The sequence below is a fragment of the Pelodiscus sinensis genome, chromosome 13, assembly GCF_049634645.1.
Source record: "Pelodiscus sinensis isolate JC-2024 chromosome 13, ASM4963464v1, whole genome shotgun sequence".
Lineage (NCBI taxonomy): Eukaryota > Metazoa > Chordata > Testudines > Trionychidae > Pelodiscus > Pelodiscus sinensis.
In genome coordinates, this window is record NC_134723.1 from 26,516,016 (window position 1) to 26,538,669 (window position 22,654).

Genomic DNA, 22,654 nt, shown 5'->3' on the forward strand with positions numbered 1-22,654 from the left:
CTGATTCAGGGCTAATACTCTTTAAAATTAACATCCCCTAATGTTAAGAGCACTTCAGTTACAAATATGTACAAAAAACAGCTGTAGGATTTTTCTCCACTGTGTGCTGAATAGAGATTTTAAAATCCCGTTTCACTAGCTAACTAGTTAAACATTGTTTTAACAAGTAATTAAAGGAAGGGCAGCAGAGCTGCTCAAGTCCTACAGTCATAGATAAGGGTTGGTCTGGCCTGCTTGCCTGTCAAAGCTGCCCTTGTCTGCAGCAAGGGTGGGTCTGCCACCATGGACAGAGGCTGGAGCAGTCTTCTGCCTGTGGCAGGTGGGGAGCTCCTCTTGCCCCATAGGTTAACGGGAACTGGTAATTGTCACCCATTAATGGTGAGGCTTATTGGTGTGCACAGCCCTAGTGCTGAAACATACAAATACAGCTCTGCTTTGTTTAATGTGGGGTTTTTTGGTGGGGGAGGGGAGGTGTCTGGTAAAGGAATAGCACAGCTGTGTGTATGAAGGGAAAAACTACAGCACTTAAAACTTTTACATTCCTGTGAACATGTGCTAACTATAAGCAGCTTAGAATGCACTGCCTTTTTATTCAGCTTTAGAAAAACAAACCAGGACTTAACCTAAAAGGACAGGTGAGGGAATTTTCAGTACTGGGTTCACTTCTTTTTACAAAAATCCACTCTCATTTTCTGAAGGAGGTGAAGAAAACGAAGGTGTCACTGGCTGCTGGATGAAGCGGTGTTGCTTTTTGTTTTTGCCAAGGGGTGCAATAGCCTATGGCTACATCTAGACTGGCGTGATTTTTCATAAATGCTTTTAACGGAGAAGTTTTCCATTAAAATCATTTTTGGCACAGAGCGTCTAGATTGGCACGGACGCTTTTCCGCAAAAGCCCACTTTTTGTGGAAAAGTGTCCGTGCCAATTTAGATGTGCTTTTCCACAAAAAAGGCCCCATCTCTATTTTCGCGATTGGGGCTTTTTTGCGGAAAACAAATCTGGGCTGTCTACACTGGCCCTTTTGTGCAAAAGGACTTTTGCCCGCATGGGAGCAGCATAGTATTTCTGCAAAAAGCACTGATTTCTTACAGTAGGAAGTCCGTGCTTTTGCAGAAATTCAAGCGGCCAGGGTAGACAGCTGGCAAGTTTTTCGAGAAAAGCTGCTGATTTTCTGGAAAAACTGACCAGTCTAGACACAGCCTATCTGTCTTACTTCAAGGCTGCTTTTGCAAGGGAAAAGAAACGGGGCCTTGTCACTGGGCCCAAACAAATTTCCTCCGCAAGCCTAGGATGGAGAACTAGCCCCACGTCGCAAGGGGGCTGCTTTTCTGCATCAAAGTCTCCCCTGCCTGGGCTGTTTCTCCCGTGGTTGGGAAGTGAGACCCGGACGTGCCTCTCTGTCCCCATTTGCCCCGAGGGCAGGCTGCACAAGACCGTCCGTCACTCCCCTGTCATGTGATTAGAGGAGGGGTTGGCCTGGGCGGCTGTCACGTGACGTTCTGGATGGCGACGGCGCCTGGGGCTGGGTAACGTGGTGGGGCGGGGCTATCAGGAAGGGTGGGGCTTGTTAGCGGGGAGGCTGTTGCTATTGCTGCGGAGCTGGCGGAGCGTTGTGCGGCGGTTCGGGTGAGTGCGCGCGTGGCCCGCCAGTTCTCGCTGAGCGGGGGCAGCGGGTCCGGTGGCCTGACAGCCTGGTCACTGCGCGTATCTCCCTCCCCCCTCTGCCTTGGCCAGTGCGGCGCCGCGCGCTCGGGGCGGCTTCAGCCCCGCTGCCTGGGCTCTGACGTTCGGGGGTAGGGAGGGGAGTTGCTGGCAGCGGGCAGCTCTTCAGGCCCAGCAGCCCCGGGCTCTGGTGACATCCCCTCCCGCCGCCCGCTCTTTGGGACGCTTAGCCGCTGACGACAGGGAGCGGAGCCTCGCGCAGATCGCCGTGGTGCGGCGGGAGGTGGCGGAGGAAGAGTTTTCCCATCCTGCGAACAGTGTTGAGTTGTGTGTGGGGAGGAGAGGAGGGGGCTGGAGGCGAATGTATGATCCCTGCGGTGGGTGTGAGGGGTTCTCTCTGCAGGAAAAGCCCCCCCCCTCGCAGCCGCTGTTGTTATGTTGTGACCAGGTACAGCCAGGCTGGTCCCAGAATAAGAGACAATGTGGATGAAGTAATATCTTTTCTTACTTGCCTTGGTGTGAGAAACAAACTTCTAGTGCACACAAAGCTGCCTTTCAGCGGGGAGCTGAAGAAGAGCTGTGTCAGCTGGAAAGCTTGCCTCTCAACAGAAGGTGGTCCAATAAAAGAGCTTATCTTGTTCACCTGGTATTTCAGGGTGATCCTGGTCATTTTCTGGAACAGTAAAGTGATCATTAAAAGGCTGGCTTAATAACATGCTGTAATTAAATATGAGTCTCCACTTTCATTGGTAATGCTTTAGATTATTAAATAGCTAATAAAACCCGCACACCTCTTATGCTGTTTTGTTTTTTAAGATTTAGTTTCATTTTTCTTGTCAGTTTTTACATATTGGGTTTTCTGGGAGGTGAGGGGAAATCTATCTTAAAATCTATTTGAATTGAAATTCCACCCCCCTCTCAAAAATTGTAGTGGCACTTATGCAGACCTTAAGTTTTATAAAGGTAATTTATACATGTAAGTTTTGAGCCAAACTTAAGTTAAATGTTTCTGTTTACATTTGTATTGGTCAGTTGCCTATCAGCATGACTGTACTTTATATGTAGAGTGTGTCATTCAGTTGGTCCGATGCTATTAGAGCGATAAGGTGGGTGAGGTAATATCTTTTATCAGACCAGTTTCTGGTGGTGAGAGTAATTAGTTGTCTTACCTATCTTGTATGCTCTGTAGACACATATATATGTACACTGCATGCAGTAGGATGTTCCCTGATAAACTGCTTTGTTTCTGTACCAATTTAATTTACTCTAGTGATAATGTCGGTATCAGGTGCTGTTTCTTAATTGGAGTATTAGTATAAATTCAGTTATTTCAGACACAGTTGATGTCAGAGGTTAAGTCATGTCCAGATAGAAGGGGATGATAATAAGTAGCTCTTCTGCATCACTTTTCATCATGAGATCTCAGTGTGTTACAAAAGAGATTAGTAATATTATCCACATTTAGGAGATATAGCTGCTGTCATAATTTCTGTCTAGTCTAAGCAAAAAGCTGTTAATTTAAATATAACTGCATACCTATATAAGAAGAATCCAGATTGTCACTGTCATCTTCAGGCCTAGAATGTCTGTTGAGTGAATGTGAAGTAATGGAAACAACTACAAATATGATTGAGAATGCCTTTTGTTTAGAATATCACCAGGTTCAACTATCACTGGTGATCATAGTCTGTTATGGGCTAGTTGTTAAATTTTCAGTCGTGTATTTATTTGTGTAAACGTGTAACTGCTGAAATTGTGAGCAGTTACACATTTACACATGGGAGGGGGAGCCAGTGCTCGTGTGGAGCTGCTCCTGTATCCCCTTTACCTCCTGCGCTGCTGCCTCTGTATCAGACAGGAGCATGATGCGGGGAGTGGGGAGAGGAGAAGGCTTATGTCTAACTGTGTATTCAGGTATATATTCACATCGCTAGTCATGAGGCCTCCAAACTAACTTTACATTCTAATTCTAGGATAGGAAAAATATACAGGCAGTCCCCGGGTTACGTACAAGATAGGGACTGTAGGTTTGTTCTTAAGTTGAATCTGTATGTAAGTCGGAACGGGCATCAGCCGCTGCTGAAACTGCTCAGTTTCAACAGCCGCTGAATCTGGACACCAGTTCCACTTACATACAGATTCAAGGTAAGAACACCAGGCATCCCCAAGTCAGCTGCTGCTGAAACTGATCAGCAGCTGATTCCAGGAAGCCCAGGGCAGAGCAACTCTGCCTCGGGCTTCCTGTAGTCAGCCGCTGGTCAGTTTCAGCAGCGGCTGACTTTGGGACGCCTGGGGCAGAGCAGCTCGGGTGCTGCTGGCTTGGTCCAGTAGCGCGGCCGCTCCTCGGAGCTACTGGACCAACCCAGCAGCACCCCAGCTGCTCTGCCCCAGGCATCCTGATTCAGCCACTGCTGAAACTGATCAGCAGCTGAATCAGGACGCCTGGGGCAGAGCAGCTGGGGTGCTGCCGGGTTTGTCCAGTAGCGCCAAGGAGCGGTGCTGCGGGACCAACCGGCAGTGCCCCACCTGCTCTACCACAGGCCCCCGGCTTTGCTCCACGTCTCCCTGGTCTGCTGGGGGGGCACTAGCTGCGTCCCCCCCCCCCCCCCAGCAGACCAGGGAGACGTGGAGCAAAGCTGCGGAGGACCCGGGCCGAACCGTGGCGCTTCCAGATCAGTGCCGCGGTCCGGCCCGGGTCCTCTGCGGCTTTGCTCAGCGTCTCCCTGGTCTCCCTGATCCAGATCAGCTGGAAGCGGCGCAGGTCTGGCCCCAGGGAGACGCTGGAAGTGGCGCGGGTCCGGCCGGGTGCTCCGCCACTTTGTTCAGCATCTCCCTGGTCTGCAGACCAGGGAGACGCTGAACAGAGCGGCGGAGCACCCCGCAGGACCCACGCCACTTCCAGCTGATCTGGAAGCGGCCGCGGGTCCGGCCCCCGGTGCTCCTCCGCTTTGCTCCCGTCTCCCTGGTCTGCTGGCTCCGCCAGCAGACCAGGGAGACAGGGAGCAGCTTTTCTCGCCCCGGAGAAGGCGGGCGGTGGGACCAGGCGTCCCGCTGCTCTAGTTCTCCGGGGCGAGAAATCCCCGTTCGTAACTGTGGATCCGACGTAAGTCAGATCCGCGTAACTCGGGGACTGCCTGTACTAACATAATGAGTGGCAGGGAAGTGAAGTGGCTGTTGAAATTCCTTTGTAGAAGGGATACTTTTAAATCCATGATTGAGTGACAAACCTGCTACTCAGCCACTGATAGCATCTCCATTACAGTATTTGGTATTCTGCTGTTGCAGAGCCAGCCTATTCCTAGTACTGTACTGAATTCATTGATGGTGTAGATATACAAACAAGGAAGTAATATTACTATGTGTTTAGTAAAACAAAGGGAGAAACATAATGAGGGGGGATAAAAACTGTCTGAGAGGCATTTCTAAGGATATTACACCATGAAGAATATAATAAAAAGTACAATAAAAAGCTATCAGGTGCCTTACAGAATCCCATTTGAGGCCAGGTTTGTATATGAGATGGCAATGGTTTTGAGTTTCTTCCAGCACAGGAGTGATGGATTGAGTACTTTTTAGCTTCTTTCATCCTAGTTGTGTTTCTATTTAAATCATTGATAGAAACTGCTGGCCATAGATTGTCATACTGCTTGTTTGTGATGGCAAGTCCCAAATCTTCTTTGTTTAAAGAAAGTCTACACTTGAAGTAATGCTTTAGTTTTGAGTCCCACCATTTTTTAGTCTCTAAAACAAAGTGTGATTGGAACCTCTAGTTAATACAATTTTATAATAAAATTGTATACTTTACGGATGTTAAATTGTGGCTAATCAAGTAGCTGATGGAATTTCTGTTGACTACTTAATTAATCGATAAAGTGGGAAACTGCAGAACTGCAGCAGGGTTAGCTCCCAGCCAGGAACCTACCCCCATAGGGGCTCTTGTGCATTTCAAAGACTGAAACGCCATGTGGAGTCCAGGGCCAGCGGGGAGTCCCTTGCTGACCTTGGGCTCCATGCGGGCACTTCCACTTTGAAATGTAGCAACGTCTAATTTTAACATTCTGTACTTTTCTCCCTGGTCAGACACCCTTCCACTGGCCAGGCACCTTACTCTCAGTCTGTTCCTACACCCACCTTTGCTCCTGCATCTCCCCCTGGCCAGGCAACCTACCTCCAGCCTGCCTCTGCACCACCCTCCTGGTCAGACACCCTATCCACCACCAGCCTGCTCCTCCCTTGCTCCTGTACTCTTCCCCCACCGAGACACTATCTCCAGCCTGCTTCTGCACCATTACTTCTGGCCAGACTCTGCACCTTCCCTTGCTTCTACCCTCTCCCCACTGGCCCTACACCCTACTACCAACCTGATCTCTACCTCCCACCCAGACCTTGCACCCTCACCCCCTCCTGTACCCCATCTCCTGCTTATATCCTGTACCTCCATCCCTATCCCACTCACTTATAGCCCTGTCTCGCGCACACAACCTCTCATTTTGGCCCCACTCCAGAGTCTAGGGGGACCCACAAAATCCACTAATCCTGGAACTCCAGAAGAATTAATCTGGTCTGAGGCATTGAACTTCAATCTTCCCTGCTCCTCAGTCCCATAGTAGGAGGGGCGGGGGGAAAGGGGCGTGCCAGGGGAGTGAGTGTTTCAGTTGGAAGTGATGGTTGGGGGTTCTGAGGTTGGTGTGTGGGTGTGTGTTTTTGCACCCTGCGCTCTGGCCCCCATCTGGTCACAGGAACGGCTGCTGACAGTCCCACTCCTTCTGTGGTACAGGTAGGCGGGAAGGCCGTGATCTGGCTGTGGCAATAGTAGCCCAGCTCTTCATTCAACCACTGTAGCGTTAGTGCAGCAGCCCAACCCCACCCAGGTAAGGTAATCTGGCCTTGGGGCTAGGGATGTTAGGAAGTTGGTATTTCACTAATCATGTAGTTGATAAAATGATCTACTGTCTCTGTGGCTCTGCAGTTTACACGTAGTAAAAGCTTGTGCCAGGTCCCACTGACAGAGGCTTCTGGGGCCCCAGTAGAGAGCTGGGACCCCATGTGGACAGGGGCTGTTGCCAGAGCAACACAGCCAGGGTTGCTCCATGGGATGCGGAGTACCCTATGCCTGCAGTGAACCTGGGCTCACCATGGGCAGAGGCTGTTTCGCAACCCCCGCACCTGCACTGCTGCTTTTAATAGAAGCAGCAGTGCAGCAGGGGCAGGGTGGAGTCAGGCCATTGCCCCCTAGCACTGGTTCCTGCTCCCCTCTCAAGTGGGGGGGAATGTGAGTAATTGACTCAACTACCTGATAAACCTAGGCTTCAAAGACACCGTAATAGAGGCCCACCTTAAATGTATATCCCAAATTAAAAAACACAGTAAGAGAGCCAAAAAGGTGCCACCGTGGCTAAACAACCATGAAGAAGCAGTGACATAAAAAGATGTGGTTTAAAAAGTGGAATTAAAATCCTAGTGAGGAAAATAGAAAGGAGCATAAACTGTCAAATTAAATGTAAAAATATAATAAGAAATGCCAAAAAGGAGTTTGAAGAGCAGCTAGCCAAAACTCAAAAAGTAATAGCAAAATGTTTAGCAGGCTTCCTGCTTCTGATGTACTAAAAAACAACCAGTGGGGCCCTTGGATGATCAAGATTCTAAAGGAGCGCTCAACGATGATAAAGTCATTGCGGAGAAGCTAAATGAACTCTTTGCTTCAGTCTTCACTGCTGAGGATATTGGGGAGATTCCCAAACTTGAGCCATTCTTTTTAGATGACAAATGTGAGGAATTGTCCCAGATTGAAGTGTCGTTAGAGGAGGTTTTGGAACAAATTGATAAACTTAAGAGTAACAAGTCACCGGGACCAGATGGCATTCATATCTTATTGCCTCTATATAAAACAATGGTACGTCCACATCTTGAACACTGCATACAGATGGGGTCGCCTCATCTCAAAAAAGATATATTGGCATTGGAAAAGGTTCAGAAAAGGACTACAACTGATTAGGGGTTTGGAACAGGTCCCATATGAGGAGAGATTAAAAAGACTTGGACTTATCTGTTTAGAAAAGAGGAGACTAAGGGGGGATATGATAGAGGTCTATAAAAATCATGACTGGTATGGAAAAAGTGAATAAGGAAACGTTATTTACTTATTCCCTGTATTGCCAAGAGCAATGGTTCTTCCCTTAAGGGATTCAGAGGCAATAAGCACACAAATTGGGTGAAAGCAAATATTAGGGTAAAATATAATGCTTAATATTAGAGTAAAATACAATGAAGCAAATCGTAGAATAAAATACAATACTTATTAAGCCTAAGCAAATATTAGAATAAAATGCAATGCCTATTAAGAAAATACAATACTCCTTAAGCCTAAGCAAACCTCAGAATAAAATGCAATGTCTACATCCCTTCTGCTGCCGGGAACCCCCTGAAGAAGGACAGCGGACGGACCCCAGGGGCCAGTGCATAGCACCTTCTGTGGCTTGGGTCTATGCCGAGGTTCCAATGTTAGGAATATTCTCGGCCTTTATATACTGTTGGATCTATAGTAATCTCGCCTGTTGTTCTGAGAACTTTACAAGATCATTGATACATTGCATATTTTCACAGATCCAATAATTAGCTTCTTGATACTTTGCATATTTTCCTAGGCCAAATAATTAGCATTATCAGGTGGAAAACATTCAGCAAAGATAGCTATGTGATTTTCCCAAGTGCTCCTATACTTCCATAACAGCTGGATGGTCTTGGAACTTGTCTCAGAACTTGGTGAAAGTAAACAGTGCATTCCTACACTGTACCATCTTAAGTAAACAGCTAACTCTTTGAGAATAACAAAAGAATAATAAGAAGCAAAAAGCACAAATGGCTGCCTAGATCATCCGGGCCTGTAAGAAAATGCAGGCATAAAAGGAACAATTGTGGTACACAAACTAATTTCCTTGACCTCACAATCGTCTTCAGCATTTCCACTACATTCCCACAATAAAAGAAGTAGGGGGTCACCAAATAAACTTAATAGGCAGCAGGTTTAAAACAAAAGAAAGTTTTTCTTCACTCAGTGCACAGTCAATGTGTGGAACTCCTTGCCAGAGGATGTGGTGAAGGCTAGAACTTTAACAGGGTTCAAAAAAGAGCTAGATTGATTCATGGAGGCACTTCCGCTTCTGGGAGTGCATTTGTGGATGTAGGGGTGCAAGAGTCATGGTTAGGGTGTATGAGGGGCTCAGGGCAGCAGGTTGGGATGTGTGCGAGGTGCAGGAGCCAAGGCAGAATGATGGGGGTGGGAAATAGCGTATGGGGGGGGGGGTGTCCTGGGCAGGGATATAAGCAAGTATTTGAGAAGTCATAAGAACATAAGAATGGCCATACTGGGTTAGACCAAAGGTCCATCTAGCCCAGTATCCTGCCTGCCGAAAGTGGCCAATACCAGATGCCCCAGAGTAAGTGAATCACAGCAGGTAATCCTCATGTGATCCCTCCCCTGTCACCCACCTCCAGAGAAAAAGAAGCTAGGGATACCATTCTTACCTATCCTGGACCCATTAGGTCCATCAATGGCTATTAGGCTAGATCAGTGTCTCTCTGGTCACTATTCCAAAAGGAGGGAGTGAGCTGTGAGTGGAAACTGTAAAGCTCTCCAAGCTCTTGTTTATCTTGCTGTCCCTAAGTATTACCTCACGCTATCAGAATAATTGCTATCTGAAATGGCAGCATCTTCCGCCTGCCTTAATTTGGATTGTATACCAAGAAACCTTTATCTGAAAAGCATGTTTTCTTCTGATAAAGGAATCACAGTTTAGCAGGATACAACATAACTGGAAGATATCGTCACCCACTCAGAAAGTAATTGGTTTTCCTGATCTTGGCTACCAGGCGTAGATGAGAGGGGAAAAAAATAAAACAAACTGCTTTCAAAGATGACTCTGCTCCTTTCTTTTTATGTACATCTTTCTTATGGAAAGCTTGATGTTGCAAAAAAGATGCCCTTTACTGCTATTGGATACGTACCCTAAAATAATTGTCAGTTCATTCCATATAGTGTTGATCTTGTCAAAAATAGAGGTCAAAAGTGGTATTTCCACAGCGCTCTATCCAGGTAGGAGCTGTATTTTTCAGCAATCAGCATATCCTGGTTTGTGTGGACATCTCTTTCAAATAATGTAGTACTCTTAATTACAAATAATTTCATCAAGCGTTTGATAACTTTTATTTTGGTGGATAGAATTAGCTAGTAGTTAGAGCATTGTATTGAGTTAGGAGTTACCGGGTTCTAGTTGCTGATGCCATATATTGCTGCATAACATTAAGTGCCTCGCTTTGTGTTTCAGTTTTCCCATTTGTAAAATGGGGATACAGTACTTCCCTATCTGATAGTGGGAGTTTTGAAGTTGAGCTAATGTTTTTAAAATGTAGGCCTACATTTTCAAAAGGGATCAGTGATTTTTTTTGGGTACCTCTAATCGTTGGGTGTCTATTTCATGACACCTTAAAGGAGCCTAATTTTAAGTTCTGTAACTTGTTTTCTGAAGAGCAAACTCCTTTAATATGTCTTCTCATGTATATCTTAAAAAAAAAATTGGCACCCAAAATCACCAGGTTCACTTGAATAGTTTTTTATAGCCTACATTTTCAAGTGCAAAATACAGTTTTTTGTCACTAGCTTTATTATCTGTTGTTGTTCTGCCTCAAATAGTGGGTGAGTGAACCTAACACCAAGAGAATCATCAGTGTTTATAAAGAATGAAAATTGTTAGACAAGAATGGTCAGACTGTGTCATGGTGCAGCCACAGCATGATTTGCTGCTAGTCAGTAAGGAGATACAGCCTATGCAGATGTCTGGTCTCAATGTAGAGTGCTCTATCCAGAGCTGGAGTATATGAGTGGTAGTAAAATGTACATGTGCAGCTGTGATTGACTTGAGGTGGTGGAGTACAGGCAGTCCCCGGGTTACGTACAAGATAGGGACTGTAGGTTTGTTCTTAAGTTGAATCTGTATGTAAGTCGGAACTGGCATCCAGATTCAGCCACTGCTGAAACTGACCGCCAGTTCTGACTTACATACAGATTCAACTTAAGAACCCCAAGTCAGCTGCTGCTGAAACTGATCAGCAGCTGATTCCAGGAAGCCCGGGGCAGAGCAACTGTGCCTCAGGCTTCCTGTAGTCAGCTCTGGTTAGTTTCAGCAACGGCTGACTTGGGGACGTCTGGGGCAGAGCAGCTGGGGTGCTGCTGGGTTGCTCCAGTAGCACTGCTCCTCGGCGCTACTGGACCAACCCAGCAGCACCCCAGCTGCTCTGCCCCAGGAGTCCTGCTTCAGCCGCTGCTGAAACTGACCAGCAGCGGCTGAATCAGGACGCCTGGGGCAGAGCAGCTGGGGTGCTGCTGGGTTGGTCCAGTAGTGCCCAGAGCGGCGCTGCGGGACCAACCGGCAGCGCCCCAGCTGCTCTGCCCCAGGGTCCACAACAAAAGCCTGGTCTTCTGGGGGGGGCACACTAGCTGCGCCCCCCCCCCCAGCAGACCAGGGACACAGGGAGCAAAGTAGCAGCGGGGGGTGCCCCGCCTCTGAGGCTTTGCTCTGGCATGGAACCGCTTTGCTCCCGGTGCCCCTGGTTTGCTGGAGACGGTCCCCAGCAGACCAGGGGCATCGGGAGCAAACCCGCAGCCGCGGCGGGGTCTCTGCGCTTCTGAGGCTTTGCCAGAACAAAGCCTCAGAAGCGCGGGACCCCACCGGGGCTGCGGCTTTGCTCCCGATGCCCCTGGTCTGCTGGAGACGGTCCCCAGCAGACCAGGGGCACCGGGAGCAGCTTTTCTCGCCCCGGAGGTCGAGGTGGCTGACCGCTGCCTGTGAGCTCTGGGGCGAGAAAGCCCCGTTCGTAAGTGCGGATCCGACATAAGTCGGATCCGCGTATGTCGGGGACTGCCTGTAGTTAGAACATTTGGCTAAGAAGCTAAGAGCTGCTAAGTTTGCCACTAGTTTTGCCGAGTTACAACTGGGTACACTGCAAGGAGGATGCCACCTGGTAGGTGTTACAGATTTGACAAAATAACTATTGACTACTCAGTTAAGTGATTAATAGAAATTTAACATCCCTAATGTGGATACAAATTTTGTATCTGTGCAGGGTCTGACAGTAATGGGTGGGCAGCTGTGAGGAACTGCGATGTGGATCCTCCAACTGCCCTGGGCTTGGGGTAAGTGAGGGGACTGAAAGCAGCCCCCAACTGTTCTCCCCTGGTCAAGTGCTGGTGGAAGGTCCACGACTCCATGCAGACTCTCCACAGATACCCATGGCATCTCTCCCCAACTGGACTTGGCAGGGTATGTGCTTCAGAGCCACATTCTGACCCCTGGTATATAGCCCTACAGTTCTGTGGATATCTACAAATACATACCTCCTAGTGTAGACATTTAAACAATTAACCACTAAGCCTGGGCAGCAAGCCTGTATTAGGGGCAGCAAGGGTAGGGGAAGGAGAGGCAGGAATCGGTGTCCATGGGGAGCTGGTTTTTAAGCTGGCTCTCTGTGCATGCTGGTTCCTGCGAAGCCGCCTGCCTCCCCCTGCTGCCTCCCCTCCTCGCCCCCACTGCTGCCTTAGTATTAAGAGGCAGCAGAACGGAGGAGGGGCAGGCGGGATGCTGAAGCAGCCTCTGTTTGTAGAGAGCTTGTGGGATGGCAGCTCGCCTTGCAGGAGTTTTAAATCAGCTCCCCTCACAGACCAACTCTGCCTCCCAACCTGCGCTTCTCCCTCTATATCAGAGAGAGCAGCGTGGGGTGGCAGAGGATTCCTCGGGAGTGGGACGGGGAGCTCCAAGCACACTGGCTGCTGGTACCACTCCCAGGGTGCATTTTAGTAACTGTGTAACCGCTAAAAATTGTTGTGGCTTACATGATTACTAAAGTAACCAATATCTAACATCCCCAATGTGGATATATGCAGATTGGATGCAGATACAATTTGTCCACCTGCACAGGGGTCTACCTATAGTAGGATTTGCAGCATCCGGATAAAGTGAGAAAGCTCCACTATATTTCTTTTTCACCTCTTTACAGACAGGGAAATGCTGACTGACCTGCCACACAAGAAATCGATGGCAAATCCCAGAATAGAACATAAATCTTCTGACTTTATCATGTGTTTAACTATTAGAACTTGCTTCCTCTTTTTCTGTTACTTATTTATTTGGTTTGTCATATATTCTATCCTTATCTGAGATATTAAGTACAAGGATTAACAATCAGATTAGTATTAATCTGTGATCTCAGCTATTAATATGAATGTACATGTAACAATTCTATACTGTGCAAGTAACTCTTGCTTTTCAAGAACTGATATTGTTAACAAACATGTGGACAAGGGGGATCCAGTAGATATAGTATACTTAGATTTTCAGAAAGCCTTTGACAAAGTCCCTCACCAAAGGCTCTTGTGTAAATTACATTATCCTGGGATAAGAGGGATTGTCCTTTCATGGATTGAGAACTGGTTAAAAGACAGGAAACAAAGGATAGGAATAAATGGTAAATTTTCAGAATGGAGAGGGGTAACTAGTGGTGTCCCGCAAGGGTCAGTCCTAAGACCATCCTATTCAACTTATTCATAAATGATCTAGAGAAAGGGGCAAGCAGTGAGGTAGTAAAGTTTGCAGATGATACTAAACTGTTCAAGGTAGTCAAGACAGAAACAGACTGTAAAGAACTTCAAAAAGATCTCACAAAACTAAGTGATTGGGCAACTAAATGGCAAATGAAGTTTAATGTGGATAAGTGTAAAGTAATGCACGTTGGAAAAAATAACCCCAGCTATACATATAGTATGATGGGGGCTAATTTGGCTACGACAAATCAGGAAAGAGATCTTGGAGTTATCGTAGAAACGTCCACACGGTATGCTGCGGCTGTCAAAAAGGCAAATAGAATGTTAGGAGTTATTAAGAAAGGGATAGAAAATAAGACATAGAATATCTTACTGCCCCTGTATAAAACTGTGGTACGCCCACATCTTGAATACTGTGTACAGATGTGGTCTCCTCACCTCAAAAAAGATATTTTGGCCTTGGAAAGGGTTCAGAAAAGGGCAACTAAAATGATTAGGGGTTTGGAACAGGTCCACATGAAGAGAGGCTAAAGCGACTGGGACTTTTTAGTTTGGAAAAGAGGAGACTGAGGGGGGGATATGATAGAGGTATATAGTATCGAGTAGTGTGGAGAGGGTGAATAAAGAAAAGTTATTCATTAGGTCCCATAATATAAGGACTTGAGGACTCCAAATTAAATTAATGGGTAGCAGGTTTAAAACTAATAAAGTTATCTTCACACATAGTCAACCTGTGGAACTCCTTGCCAGAGGAGGCTGTGAAGTCTAGGACTATAACAGTGTTAAAGAGAAGCTAGATAAATTCATGGAGGTTAGGTCCGTAAAAGGCTATTAGGAATAGTGTCCCTGGCCTCTGTTTGTCAGAGGCTGGAGATGAATGGCACAAGACAAATCGCTTGATCATTGTCTTTGGTCCATCCTCTCTGGGGCACCTGGTGCTGGCCACTGTTGGCAGACAGGCTACTGAGCTAGATGGACCTTTGGTCTGACCCAGTACAGCCATTCTTATGTTCTTAGGTTATGTTATGTTCTTATTGTGATGTATTTTCAGCATTTTAATATTTTTTTACAGACTTTTAAGATCTAAGATATTTTTTGGGTTGAACAAGTTCAACTAGAAAAAAGTTTTGGTTTTTTTCTATTTTTGGATATTTTTTATTCTTTATTTTGTTTATTCTTCAGCTTTTTTCAATAAATCAAGTTAAATTTTGAACTGAGTTTTGAAATTAAAACTTTATTGACTTTCGGGGTTTTTTTTTTTAGCTGACTCTATTTGCTAAATTTAACCCAAAATCATGACTAATTTTGGATGACCCCAAGGCTGTCTAGACTGCACAGTTTTTTCGACAAAAGTAACATTTTTTCGAAAAAACTTCACCTACGTCTAGACTACAGCTGCGTTCTTTCGAAATTAAATCTTTCTTTCGATGGCGGTACTCCTCATTTCACAAGGAAGAACGCCTTTTTTCTAAAGTGCTCTTTCAAAAAAAGGCATTCTTGAATGCAAACAGGGCTTTTTCGAAAGAGAGCATCCAGACTGCCGAAGTGCTCTCTTTCGAAAAAGTGGCTCACTTTTTCCAAAGAAGAGGTTGCAGTCTAGATGCTCTCTTTCGAAAGAGGCTTGCAGTCTAGACGTAGCCCAAATGAGAGGTTTTTTTGTTTGAATATTCATCTGAAAATATATCCACCCATATTATCAATAAAGGTGCTCACCAAATTAGTTGTATGTAATGGTTTTACTAATTAACATACTATATAAAGCATTAAAGTAGTACTGCTAGTTTGCTTGTATCTACAGACATATATATATATATATATATATTTTGTAACCACTAAAATTTGATGCAGTTACACAACTATTCAATTACAGGCATCAGTGCAGTGGGGGAGGCAGTTCTGAGCATGCTGTCTCCTGCCTATCCCCGTCCCCACTGCCTCTGTATCCTGGGGAGGGGAGACAGTTGGCTCCATGGGAACCTGGTTTAAAAGCCAGCTACTTCCCCTTCCCCCTCTGCCTCGGATACAGGGGCAATGGGGAAGGGAGGCTGTGTGTAGCTGTTAAGATTAAGCGATGAGCCCTCATTCATCAGTTAATTGTGTACACGGCTACACGTTCATATCCCTACTGAGCTATTTGTAAATTATGGACAAATTCAGATCTGATTTACCATTCTGTTTTGTTAAAACTGAAATAAAAGTTTGGCAAAACCCTAGCTTATAGCTTGAAGTATTTTAATAATAATTTGAATCTATATATCAGTGGATTTTTAACTTTTTTCATTTATGGACCCCTAAAAATCTTTGAATAGAGGTATGGGTCCCTTTGCAAATCTTAGACATAGTATAAAGACCCCATGGGATCTGTGGACCACAGATTAAAAATCTCTAGCAGTAGTTTTCAAAGGAAATTGTAACTGAAATACAGAAAAGTGTTTTGTTCTTTACTTTACACTCAAATTTGAATAAAGACGCTAATTATATTACCCATTACAAAGATAGCTTCCCCAATTATCACCTCTAATATCATTAGCTCACAGACATTTACTTCCTCCCCATCCCATCGCTCTTCTGTTCTGAAATTTGATTTGTCCTTTTCATATGTGTTCATTTTTTAAAATTGTATCCTTTGGTATATATGGTTGTGACAATTTTCTTCCACTATTTGATCTGAGGAAGTGGGTCTGGCCCACGAAAGCTCATCACCTATTAAACCATCTTGTTAGTCTTTAAAGTGCTACACAGTCCTGTTTGTTGTTCTTTTTTGTTTTCTGTCTTCGTGAGTCTAAGATACCTTTTGGTATCTCCTGTGCTTCCAGATTGTCCTTTTCAATAAAACTGAACCTCTGAAAACCAGGAAATGAAAAGTTAAGATACCTGTCAGTGAGTCCTTTATCCTGTCTCTGGACCTGGGAAAAGCTGTTTAGAATTACAGTAAAACTCCAATTGTCTGGCACTCCCAATAGTCCGGCACCAACTGGAACCTGGAAGTGCTCCGGCCAGCCGGACAATTGGAGCTGCTTCGCGCCGCTTCCCCAAGTCCGCTGCTGCCACTGCTGAAACTGACCAGTGGTGGACTTGGGAAAGCGGTGCGGAGCAGAGCAGCTGGGGTGCTGCCGGGTAGGTCCCGCAGCGTCGCCCCTCGCTCCCTTGCTCGGCGCCTGGCAGCACCCCAGCTGCTCTGCTCTGCTCCGCTTCCCCAAGTCTGCCGCTGCTGAATCTGACTTGGGGAAGCTGCAGATCAGAGCAGCTGGGGTGCTGCCGGGCGCCGAGCAGGGGAGTGAGGGGCAGCACTGTGGGACCAACCCGGCAGCACCCCAGCTGCTCGGCCCACCGCTTCCCCAAGTCTGCTGCTCATCAGTTTCAGCAGCGGTTGCCTTTGGGAAGCCATGGGGCAGAGCTGCAGGGGTGCTGCCGGGTTGGTCCCGCAGCGCCGCCCCTCACCTGCCAACTCCCCCTCCCTCCCAGACCCGTCACAGCCCCCCTGCCGGAATACCTTCTGATACTCCGGCATATTTGATAATCCAGCACCCCCTGGGTTCCAAAGGTGCCGGATTATTGGAAGTCTACTGTACTGGTAATCACTCCTGCTGTGTTCACTCTGTTCTATAGCTGTATTGAGTGGTAGGGGGTGGAGCTTGGCATAGTTGTGATCGTGCTAGATCATGTGATCTGAGGTCTCTGCTCCTTTGGGAGGAAGAATCTGAATCCCCTATCTCTGCTCCCCCATTTAGGTGATCAAAGTCAGAAGATGCATGTATTCCTTGAAAAATTAGCATGCCTTGTTTCAGAGAGTTTTGTAGGTTGTGACAGCAGCAGTGCACTTATCCTGGGGTTTATCAGCAGCAAGGTCACAAATAAGATTGCTCGGTGAGTTTAATGACAAGTATAGTATTAAATGGCATCCAGTACATAAGGGTGAAGATGTTTTAAAGGGTAGTTAAGGCTTTGCAAAATTTAATAGGTGTGTTATTTTTGTGGGCTAAATGTTTGACTTTCAGGCAAGTGTAGTTGGTTCCTGTTCAGTTCATTTCACCAAGCACGAGTTTTGTCTTTTGCAAAGAGAAGGTATTTGATTGTGTCCAGTGGTCACATACCTTTTCCCTGAATGTTCTACTATAGTTGCAAAGGCAGAATGCAAGTGTGTGTTAAGGGTGTGCTGGAACATTTGTCAGAGAGATCAGAATTAAGGTTGTCTTGGAAAATACCATAATTCTGTGTGTTTCCTGGTTTTTTGAATGTTAAATCTGACATTCTGGGTGGGCATAGGGTACTACCCGGCAACCTGAGCTCTGCATTAACAAAAATTACAAGGCAGCCCGAGTACACGTGTAGGCTGTGTCTACATTGGCACCCTTTTCCGGAAAAGGGATGCTAATGAGACAAGTCGGAATTGCAAATGCCGCGGGGGATTTAAATATCCCCCGCGGCATTTGCATGAACATGGCTGCCGCTTTTTTTCGGCTCGGGGCTTTGCCGGAGAAAAGCGCCAGTCTAGACGGGATCTTTCGGAAAATAAAGCCTTTTCCGGAAGATCCCTTATTCCTGATTTTAAGAGGAATAAGGGATCTTCCGGAAAAGGCTTTATTTTCCGAAAGATCCCGTCTAGACTGGCGCTTTTCTCCGGCAAAGCCCCGAGCCGGAAAAAAGCGGCAGCCATGTTCATGCAAATGCCGCAGGGGATATTTAAATCCCCCGCGGCATTTGCAATTCCGACTTGTCTCATTAGCATCCCTTTTCCGGAAAAGGGTGCCAATGTAGACACAGTCGTAGGGTTTAGAGCACATAGGAAAAAGTTAATCTTTAAACAGAGAGGTTTTTTTAACTAATTATAGCAGAGTGCTAGAAACATCCCCATTGTTTTCGAGAGGAGTTGGATTGAGCCTGTTGCCAGGTTCTAGTCACTTTACTCCCAAATCTGAAGCATGCGGGTTTCATTTCTCACTTATTTCAGTTGTGATGGAGGGCACTCAGCCAGGGTCACCAGTGGGAGGGCGAGAAGGGAGGGTAATTGCCTAGTGACTGGGAACTCCTTGCCACACTTGAATTGCTTTGTGTGTGCTGGCTTATGTGCTGGCATTTCATTATTACTTTGTTTCACTCTTTAAAAAGGCATATTAATTCCTTTACATGAAGAGTTTTTCATGCCATTAACTTTTTGGGTGACGGTTATTATGTATATAATTATAAAAAACATTATACAATTGGGAGGCAGAGGGCCCTATGCCAAGCAAATAAAAGGTAGCTTGCCTTGTCCAATAATGCACACTATTATAGTACAGAACAATGCAAAAATGAAGACCGAGTAGTGGGGATTATTGTGTTCGGAGCGTGTCACAGGACAGAGGGTTTTAAAAAAATTTTTGAAGGAGACTGATACAACCTTAGTGAAAAGGCCATTTTGGAAATACCCCTCACGTCAGGAGTTCTTGAGATACAAAGGGTGTGTAGAAATGAGCCATAAAGGGAGTGTATTGGAGAAGATAAGGGCAGAGAGAGAAGCAAGGTGTGTTGTAAGCTAATTGTAACGTCAATAATAAAAATGTCAAGCTGTATTAATATCTTACAGAATTTATTTACATTACTGGAGATTCCAGGGAGCTATTTTAATCACTGTTATCTAGGTAAAAAGTAAAGAAAATTTCCACCCATAAGCATATAGATAAGATTCTAGGCTACATGGACTTTTGGTCTGACCCAGTATGGCCATTCTTTTTTTTATTTATTTTTTATTACTGAGTGTGTTTGAATGAAAAGGGCATTTTATTTGAATTCATGTGCAGCTGCTGCTTATTCTTCACCTGAAGTCCTTTTTCTCTCTTTGTTGTAGAAATAATTAATCTTTACTGAAATAATTTGTTGAATAACAAACAGGGTTCTGAATTTGGGTAACAAGCATCAGGTGCAGATGAACTTTTAAAGATCCTATTTTCCCCATGCAAAATTTTCTAGACGTAATATAAAGAGGAAGGAAGAGAGAAAAAATGGAATTTGTACTAGCGATGCTCCTCTGCTAATTAGGCCATCTCCTTTCTGCAGGCTGTTGTGGAATAGCCACAAACATTGGCCCTGATGTAAGAGATCCGTTATGCACATGTTTCAATCCATTTGAATTCAGGAGAATGATCAAGAGTGCATGTAAGCATTCTCCAGAATATGAATAGGGAAGGATTATTGAACTGGGAGTGACTTGAGTACAGTTCTGCCCCGTCATTAAAAGACCATCTTTATGAAGAAGCCAATTACAGTAAAAGCTTTATCTGGCTTGTTGGGGGAATGCAGGGTGCTGGTTAATCAATTTTACAGTTAACTAAGAGTTATACAGGTTAGACCTCCCTGGTCCAGCGCCCTCTGGACTTGAGCTGTCCTGAGCCAGGGAGTTTGCTGGACTAGGGGTTGTCAATGCTTCTCTGCTGGCTGCACTGTTCCTGGGCTCTGGCCCAGGCTGTCCACCCTGCTGCCCCAGGGTCTCCTGGGGTTCCTGGTGGGACTGTTAGCTGCTGCTGGCCCTGCTGCCACAGAGAGTTCCTCAGTTCCCTGTCTGGGAACACCTGAGTGCTAGCAGCCCTGCTGTGCTGGGGTTCCCCAGCCAGAGCCATCCAGTCACTCCGCCCCGCTGAATATGTAAATGACTCTGACACATCTTAGAAGCTACTTTAAAAAAAAATAAATCTCTGGTATCTGCTTGTTTTCTGCCTCTTTTTGCATAAAAATAGAGTGTAGAATGTGCAACTTCATAATGCCCTAGGCAGTAGCCTAGTTCCCATTATTAGACTGAAGATTTGTATTGGGGGAAATATCAGAAATGTGGGTTAATATAACTTTCTGGTTTGTAAACTACAAGATAACACAGCTTTTACTGTACTACCAGTGACTTCGGTGGTCACTTAAAACAGGTTACACTCTACAGCAGGAGAATTATATGGAAAGTAGAATGTCTGTCTGAATTTTCCTTCAGGGTGTCAGCTAGGGATGTTAGCATGTACACGTTTACACAATTAAACAAGAGGCCTGGGCTCATTGGTTAATCCTAATAGTACATGCACCTCCCCCCTTTCTACCTTTGCATTAGAGGCCGCAGGGGAAAGGGTGGCAAGCGGGAGCTGGTACACAAAGGGAACTGGCTTTTAAACTAATCTCCCCTCCACTAAGCACCAGCTCCTGTAGAGCACTATCCCCCCTCCCCCACACACACTGCTGCCTCTGTTAGAGACAGCAATTATGTGTGTGGGGGGAGGGGCAGGCAGGCAGGGGTCAGTACATTCAAGAAGCTTGCTTTCAAGCCTGCTTTCTGCAGGTACTGACTCCAGAGCCACCTGCTTCCGCTCCGCCACCCCCCCCCGCTCCTGCCTCTCTGGGAGCTGGTGTTCGTGGGGAGCCAGCTTAAAAGCGAGCACCTGCTCCCCTCTGTGTAAATGTTTAACCACTAAAAAATTTAACAGTTATATGTTTACCAAAATTAATCTTTTTTTTTTTTTAACATCCCTAGTGCCAATGGGACTATAAAATGGTAGAAACATTCCAGTGGTTGACCTGAAAAAAGCATTTGGAGGCAACAGTCAGGAGTAAAATAGTTGTTAAAACTTCAAGTTTTATTAAATAAAATAATCAAATTAAGAAATGCCCATATTCCTTAAAGTTAATTTGTTTAGTGTTGTGTTTATGAAGCCGAAAACCACTAATTAATGTAGTAAAAGAAGGAAACTAAGAGTCTTGTATTTGTCATGATTGTGTCCAGAGAGCTGTATGAATACAGCCATTCGTACTTCTTCAGAATTGAATTTTCGTCCCATTTACTCATCTCCCACTCAATAGTAGCTGCCTGATAGACAGGCTCCGTAGTGAGACAAGGTGGGTGAGGTGAGGTACTATCTTTTACTGAACTGGTTTTTGTTGAGAGAGACAGACTTTTGAATTTACAGTTTGAAATATTTTGAGGAAAAACATAGATTCTTAGTTTGTTGAAATGGATGCTAATTTGACCAAAGTGTCACTCACTTTCATCTCATTATTAAGCATTTAGGCTTCAGAATAAGAATGTTAAGAAGCAGGTAATAGACTAATTGTGTAGTCGACAACATTTGTATTGACTACATGATTAGTCAGTAAGGGAAGGACTGTGTCCTGGCTTATGCCAATCCAAGAACATCATCTGCTGTGGCTTTGCATTTTAAATGTAGTAGTAGCTGCGTGCACAGACAGCCTGCTCTTACTACATTTAAACTGCAGAACTGTAGCGGGGGTAGGTCCTGGACCGGCCGGAGCCAGGACAGAGTCAGGACTACTGTGGCTCTTCATTTTAAATGTAGTAAGAGCCGCCTGGATCCGTGAGCTAATTCTTTGCTTCCTGGGTTGCCTATTTCCCTAAGATTCAAATGCTGCCTGTCGTGCAGGCTTTCAATTTCTGTCTCCAACAGGCACTCACAGTGTGTCCGGTGCCTGGGACAGGCACACGCCACTGCCCAGTGCTAATACTGAAAGCAGCTAACGGCCAGCAAAGGAGCTCTAGCTTAAAGTCCTTTCCCCTGAAAACATGGTGAAGACAGCTTCGGATCTGGAGCCCTCTACCCCACTTTGTTAGCCCTCTCCCAGCTATGTCTGAGAAGACAACTCCAGCGGCCTCCAGCACCAGATGTAGATACCTCTCTGTACAGCCTCTCTCCGAGTTACGAATGAATTACGGACCAAACACTTGGCCGTAACTCGATCTGTTCGTAACTCGGACCCCACTGAGTTACATGCAACCGTGCTGTTCATAAGTGCGGGTCGCGTTCGTAACTTGGGGATCGCCTTCACGACCGCTCCATGGGAGCTTTGGTTGTAAGTGCGAATGGTTGTAACTCGACCGTTCGCAACTTGGGGAGCGGCTGTATTAATCATAGAGCTCTGTATTAAGTTTTTAACTTTGTATCAAGTCCTTTTACATGGAAACTCTGTACCTTTTTCATAAAACATAGAAACTTTGTACAGTAAAACTCTAATAGTCCGGCATCCAATAGTCTGGCACTCCTGATAGTCCGGCATCAAAATGGCAAGAGCCTAGTGAGTGAGCTTCGGCAAAAAATGAGTCACAAGGTAACAGCGGCTGCAGCTGAACTGAGCGAAAAGGGTAAAAAAAGGGTTAAAAAAACTAAAACATTACAGTATACTGTATACAGTATGTACAATAAAAAGGGTTAAGAACACTTTATATACAGTATATACTGTGTACAGTATATACATAACCAGCTTATAGTACCTCCTGATACTCCGGCATATCTGATAATCCGGCACCACCTAGGTCCCATAGATTCCAGATTATCAGAAGTCTACTGTATTAAATCTTCCTAGAATAGTCCCTAAATATGAGTAAGGTAAAGAGAATGGCCTTTGAAGGTGAATGTGGCAGCATTGAGACAACC

General features: G+C 45.6%; 1 protein-coding gene across 2 annotated transcripts in view; it reads left to right on the top strand.

The window, feature by feature from the left end:
• Positions 1 to 1,526: 1,526 nt before the first annotated feature.
• ATP7A (ATPase copper transporting alpha) overlaps positions 1,527 to 22,654 on the top strand; it is a 64,448-nt gene continuing 43,320 nt past the window's right edge. For both annotated transcript variants that reach the window (XM_075940899.1, XM_075940900.1), the window contains exon 1: positions 1,527 to 1,627. The gene's annotated coding sequence lies outside the window, so the exon portion shown is untranslated. The remainder of the gene's footprint in view (positions 1,628 to 22,654) is intronic.